Below are 6,000 nucleotides of genomic sequence, written 5' to 3'. Positions count from 1 at the left end.
CAAAAGGTTTAGAACTAAATTTGTTTAATTAAAATTTTTAGAACTAAATGGTACAAATGCAATAGGTTTAAGATTTTTTTGGTACTTTTCCTCAAATCATGCATAAACATTTTAATTTGGTCAATTGAATCATAAACACTTTGCATTCGCATCAATTAAATCCATTTTGCCAATTTTGATGGATGTAGTTTTGGGACATTATATGCTCAACGGAAACATTTGTAGAACAATATGGCATTATAAAAGATACACGATATTTGCTCATTATAAAATAAATGAATGCAAACTAGATAAATATGGACGCATAAAAATCTGGACAAAAAGAATCTGGAAGAATGAGGATATGGACCTCAAAGACGTGGTGCTTGCGGGATTTCCACATTGAAATGACCGAGGGAAGATTTTATCGGCTTATAGAGATGGCAAAGGCGAACCCCTCTCCTCTCTGTTTCAACTCTAACCTATGGAAGTGAGACATAGCTACTCTATCGGGACTGCTGCTTCACAAAAATAGAAAAACGAAAAAAAGAAAACTAATACTGGACTAGCTTAAGGATGAAGTTAGAGATTCATGGAAAAGTGATAAAGGTTGACTCTGTTGGAGAAATCTTCGTAAAGTGTTTTGAAGTTGACAAAACGTTTCCATCAGTCCAGTCTGAAGGTCTCGCAGACTCGTTAGTTAAAGTCGAAGACTTCCGGACAGCCGACTCAAGACTCAAAGTCTATCCTCATTGACAGTCTCTAATCCGTTGAAGAAAGGTTATCCGAGGCTGGATGTTTTGTTCAGATTTAACCTTATCATCTGGAGAAGATCTCGTGGTTGGAGAAGACGTATAAGAATCCTTTGATTGATCAAGATTGATTCAATGACTGAAGATTCGATGATTGTCTAAATATTATTGGAAGGTTCTACTTATGGAAACCGAGATCCTGATTGTATGGGTGAACAGGATTGATGGGCTATCAACACGTTCCTTTAATAGCTCGAACAATCTTCCTAATCGATTCCGTCCAACGGGTAGATTGGAGGAATTCCTTTGGTAAGTGCCAACGGGTATGATGGCATAAAGGAGTATATAAGGAAGACGTTCTTAGTTGTTCGAGGTGTGCGCGATAGAAGAATTCCAAAGTCTAAGCTCCTATTTGTTTAGATAAATCCTTTGAGCGAATACTTGTATACAAAAGAGAGTCTATATTTGTGAGAGACCTTGAGGAGGTGTGGTAAAACATCTACACTTTGTGGAATCAAGGCAAAGCTGTGCTGTAACTTCTCTTTTGATCATAGTGAAATCCAGCCGGTGGGGGCTGTCGGTGCGGAAGAGTGGACGTAGGCTTGGAATAAGCCGAACCACTATAAATCCTGTGTTCAATTTTCTCTTCCTCACTCTCTCTACCTCAATCGTATTTCATTTTGTTAATTAAGAGAGAATTTACTTTCTATCATATGTTAAGAATCGCTTCCGTATATCGATAAATTGTTTAGGCACCTATTCACCCCCTCTAGGTACTCATACTAGCAATATCAATTGGTATCGAGCTCGTGTACTCACCTTGTTTGAAGTGTTTAACTTCGAGTTAAAGATCCATGGCTAGTATGCTAGCACCGGGGCTGATGGAAGGGCAAAGCAATACCGCACCACCCTACTTTGATGGAAAGGATTACAACATCCGGAAGAATAAGATGAAAGCTTTCCTACGATCAAAGGATCCTCTGGAATGGGACGTTGTAGAAAAAGGAATTACTCCTACCACCGCATCGTCTCTGAAAAAGGAAAAGAAATCAAGAAACCAGCGGAATGTCTCGGGAAGAAATAATCAAGAGACGGACACTCGATGCAAAAGCAATTTACTCCTTATATTGTGCTTTATCACCAACTGAATATAATAGAATATCTTCTTGTGGTACAGCAAAAGAAGTTTGGGACAGATTGCATATCACCTATGAAGGAACAGACGAGTGAAGGAAACAAGAATCAACATTCTTCTCGGTCAATACGAAGCCTTCATAATGAAACCGGGAGAATCAATATCTGACATGTTTAGTCGTTTTACAGATATTGTGAATGGTCTTGAAAATCAAGGTCAACCAACTTCTGATCCCATGAAGGTAAACAAGCTACTGCGTGGACTCTCCAGGGATTGGAATCACATAAAGACTTCGATAAGAGAGACGCAGAGAATCATGCCACTATCTCACGACGAGCTGATTGGAACTCTTCAGTCCTATGAAGTGGAAAGGATCAATGAAGATGAAGATCCAAAAGGTAAGAAATCCATTGCATTAAAATCAAATGATGATTATGATGATACAGATTCTGAAGATGATATGGACGATGAGGAGCTTGCTCTCATGATAAGAAGATTCAGAAAACTAAATAGAAAAGGAAGAAGGTTCAACTCAAAGAAACAAAGCTTTCAAAGACAGCGGACATCAAGTCTGTTGATGATGAGGAACCAAATAAAGATGTAGTCTGCTTTGAATGCAAGAAAAAGGGACACATCGTACCCAACCTGTCCTCTTCGAAGAAGAAGAGAGGAAAAGCTGAAAAATTTCGAAAAGCTCTCAAAGCCGAAACCGGAGTGATACGAGTGTGAAGAAAGTGATAATGAATATGCCAATCTATGTCGATGGCACAATCGGACTCGGACTGGATCGGACTCGGGATCGGACTCGAACCCAGTGAATTTGAGGCAAGTGATTTTAAAATTCCTGTTAAAGTTTCTAAATATATTGATGAACTATGCTTTAGTCTTAAGACTTCTCTCAAAAGAATTTCCGAACTGAAAAAAAGAAAACTCAGCTCTAAAACAAAAGGAAAATGTTTTAGCGAAAGAGTTAAAAGTCTAGACTTGTCTGTTTTCAATCTTAAAGAAAATGAAGATAATCTTTTAAAAGAAAATGCTTTTTTAAAAACAGACTTATCAAATATAACAAAGAAATTTTCTATAGGGTCTGAAAAACTTGAGAAAATTCTTTTCAAAGACAAAGACCTTACTTCAATAAGTCTGGTCTAGGTATGACAGAAGAAACAATTCCCTTGATTGATTTTCCTAAAGTAAAAGAAAGAATTAAGAAAAGACTCTCGAGTGAGGTTTACAAAAATCACTTCAAGAAAGTTTTTGTAAAACCTGAAGGTAGAAATGCTCTCAGATGTTCTAAGTGCAACAACCGGATCACTTTGAAAAAGAGTGTCCTATGGTATGGAAACCTGTTAAGAAAGTATGGGCTAATACTTTTTTTATCTTACTAACACCAAAGGACCCAAGAAAATTTGGGTACCAAAGAAAGCTTGAGACTTTATTTTAAATGCAGTCTCCGTCAAGAAACAGTAAAGTGGTATCTTGACAGCGGATGCTCAAGACACATGACAGAGACTCAAATTGCTTTATAAAGCTTGCTCAAGTAAATGGTGGAAAAGTTTCATTTGGAGGAAACAGCAAAGGAAGTATTGTGGGATTTGGAACCGTGAAAATTGGAACTCTCACAATAAGTAATGTTTCCTTAGTGGAAGGACTCAATTACAATCTTCTCGCATTAGTCAATTGTGTGATACTTTTGGTTTCAAGATCTTCTTTCAAGAAGGAACATGTTCGGAATCGAAAGACTCTACTCGATCTTTCATGGGTCGAAGACATGGAAATATCTATCTTCTGGATGTGAAACCAAATGAATCGCAATGCCTTATCTCAATTCAAGACGAAGCAAGCTTATGGCACAAAAAGCTTGGTCATGTCAACATGAAGCAATTAGCCAAAATCTCTTCAAAACAGCTTGTTCGAGGACTACCCAGTTGCCATACCAAAAGACGATTCATGCACTCCATGTATTCTGGGAAAGCAGGTAAGAAATTCTTTTAAGCCAATTAATTATGTCTCTACTAATCATGTACTACGGTTGCTGCATATGGATCTCTTCGGACCAACCAGAACTCAAAGTATTGGGGGTAAGAAGTATTGCCTAGTAATTGTTGATGATTACTCCCGTTTACTTGGGTATATTTCCTTGCAAGTAAGTCCGAAACCTTTTCGTATTTTGAAAAATTTGCTAAAAGGTTCAAAATGAAAAAGGATGTGTTATCTCTAGTATAAGAACAGAGATCATGGAGGTGAATTTGAAAATCAAGATTTTACAAAATTCTGTGATGAATCAGAAAGCATGTATTTTCCTCTCCATATACTCCTCAGCAAAATGGAGTTGTGGAAAGAAAGAACAGATCTCTTCAAGAAATGGCTAGAACTCTTTTAATTGAAAGTAAAATTTCTTCTCGATTTTGGGCTGAAGTCTGTTTCAACAGCATGCTATATCATCAATAGAGTCTTCTTAAGATCTATTCTTCGAAAACCCCTTATGAGTTATTCAAAGAAAAGAAGCCTATTGTTTCATACTTTCATGTATTTGGTTGTAAATGTTTTATATTGAAAAATGCAAAAGATCGAGTTGGTAAGTTTGAAGAAAGATCGGATGAAGGTATCTTCCTTGGATATTCTACATCAAGCAAAGCTTACAGAGTCTATAACAAAAAGAGTCAATCTGTGGAGGAGTCAATTAATGTCAAATTTCAAGACTCAACGAAAGATGAATCAAGTCAGACACATCAAGAAGAGTCTCGAACTCGCTCCTCGACTCTCCAAAGTCTACAACTCAAGAAGCATCTCGGACTGGAAAACCAGCATCGGGTTGTTAGTGAAGATCCAAATAAAGAAAGAGATCATCATCCAGACAAATCAACAAGTAACCGGAAACATAAGTCCAGTCATCCCAAAGATCTTATAATTGGCGAAATTAATGAAGGAATTCGCACCAGATCCAAAAAGGCGAGAAGAGTCTAGTCTTTGTGGCACTCGTTTCGAAATTGAACCAAAGAGCATAGAAGAAGCTTTATCGATGAAAGCTGGATTGAAGCTATGCAAGAAGAGCTCAAACAGTTCAAAGATAAATGATGTCCGGGAATTGACATCCAAACCAAAAGGTAAAACTTTATTGGAGCTAAATGGGTGTTCAAAAACAAGATGAACGAGAAAGGAAAAGTCGTACGAAATAAAGCAAGACTCGTGGCCAAGGGATATACGCAAGAAGAAGGAATAGACTATGATGAGACTTACGCTCCAGTGGCAAGGTTAGAAGCTATTCGACTATTACTTGCGTTTGCTTGTTATAAGAATTTCAGGTTATTCCAAATGGACGTCAAAAGCGCCTTCCTAAATGGATTTATCCATGAGGAAGTTTATGTGGAACAACCACCAGGGTTTGAAGACCCAAAGAAGCCAAACTCAGTCTTCAGACTGAAAAAGGCTTTGTATGGTTTAAAGCAAGCACCTCGGGCTTGGTACGACAGATTAAGTAAGTTCCTAATACAAAATGGTTTTGTCAAAGGTAAAGTAGATACGACTTTATTTATCAAGAAGGAAAACAAAAGTTTCTTACTTGTTCAAATATATGTGGATGATATTATTTTTGGATCCTCTAATGAAAGTCTTTGCAAGAAATTTTCAAAGTCTATGCAGGATGAGTTTGAAATGAGTATGATGGGAGAGTTAACATTCTTTCTTGGTCTTCAAGTAAAACAATTGAAGGAATGAACTTTTATTTATCAAGAAAAATATGTTAATGATCTTGTCAAAAGGTTTGGACTGGGAAAGTGCAAAAAGGTCGACATACCAATGTCAAGTTCTTTAAAGATAGACAAAGATGAAGAAGGGAAGAAAGTTGATCAAAAGCTGTACAGGAGCATTATTGGATCACTTCTTTATCTTACGCCTCTAGACCTGATATTTTGTTGAGTGTTTGCATCTGTGCTAGGTTTCAATCGGATCCTAGAGAATCTCATCTCGGTGCTGCGAAACGCATCATTAAATACGTTGCTTCATCATCAACCATCGGTCTTTGGTATCCTAAGAAGGAGACTTTAATCTTCCGGGATATTCGACGCAGATCTGGCCGGTTGCGAGTTGATAGAAAGAGCACTTCAGAACTTGCCAGCTTGCTTGGAAGCGGGGACA

This window comes from Eucalyptus grandis, chromosome 11 (assembly GCF_016545825.1).
Source record: "Eucalyptus grandis isolate ANBG69807.140 chromosome 11, ASM1654582v1, whole genome shotgun sequence".
Classification (NCBI taxonomy): domain Eukaryota; kingdom Viridiplantae; phylum Streptophyta; class Magnoliopsida; order Myrtales; family Myrtaceae; genus Eucalyptus; species Eucalyptus grandis.
Note: the sequence above shows the minus strand (reverse complement) of the source record.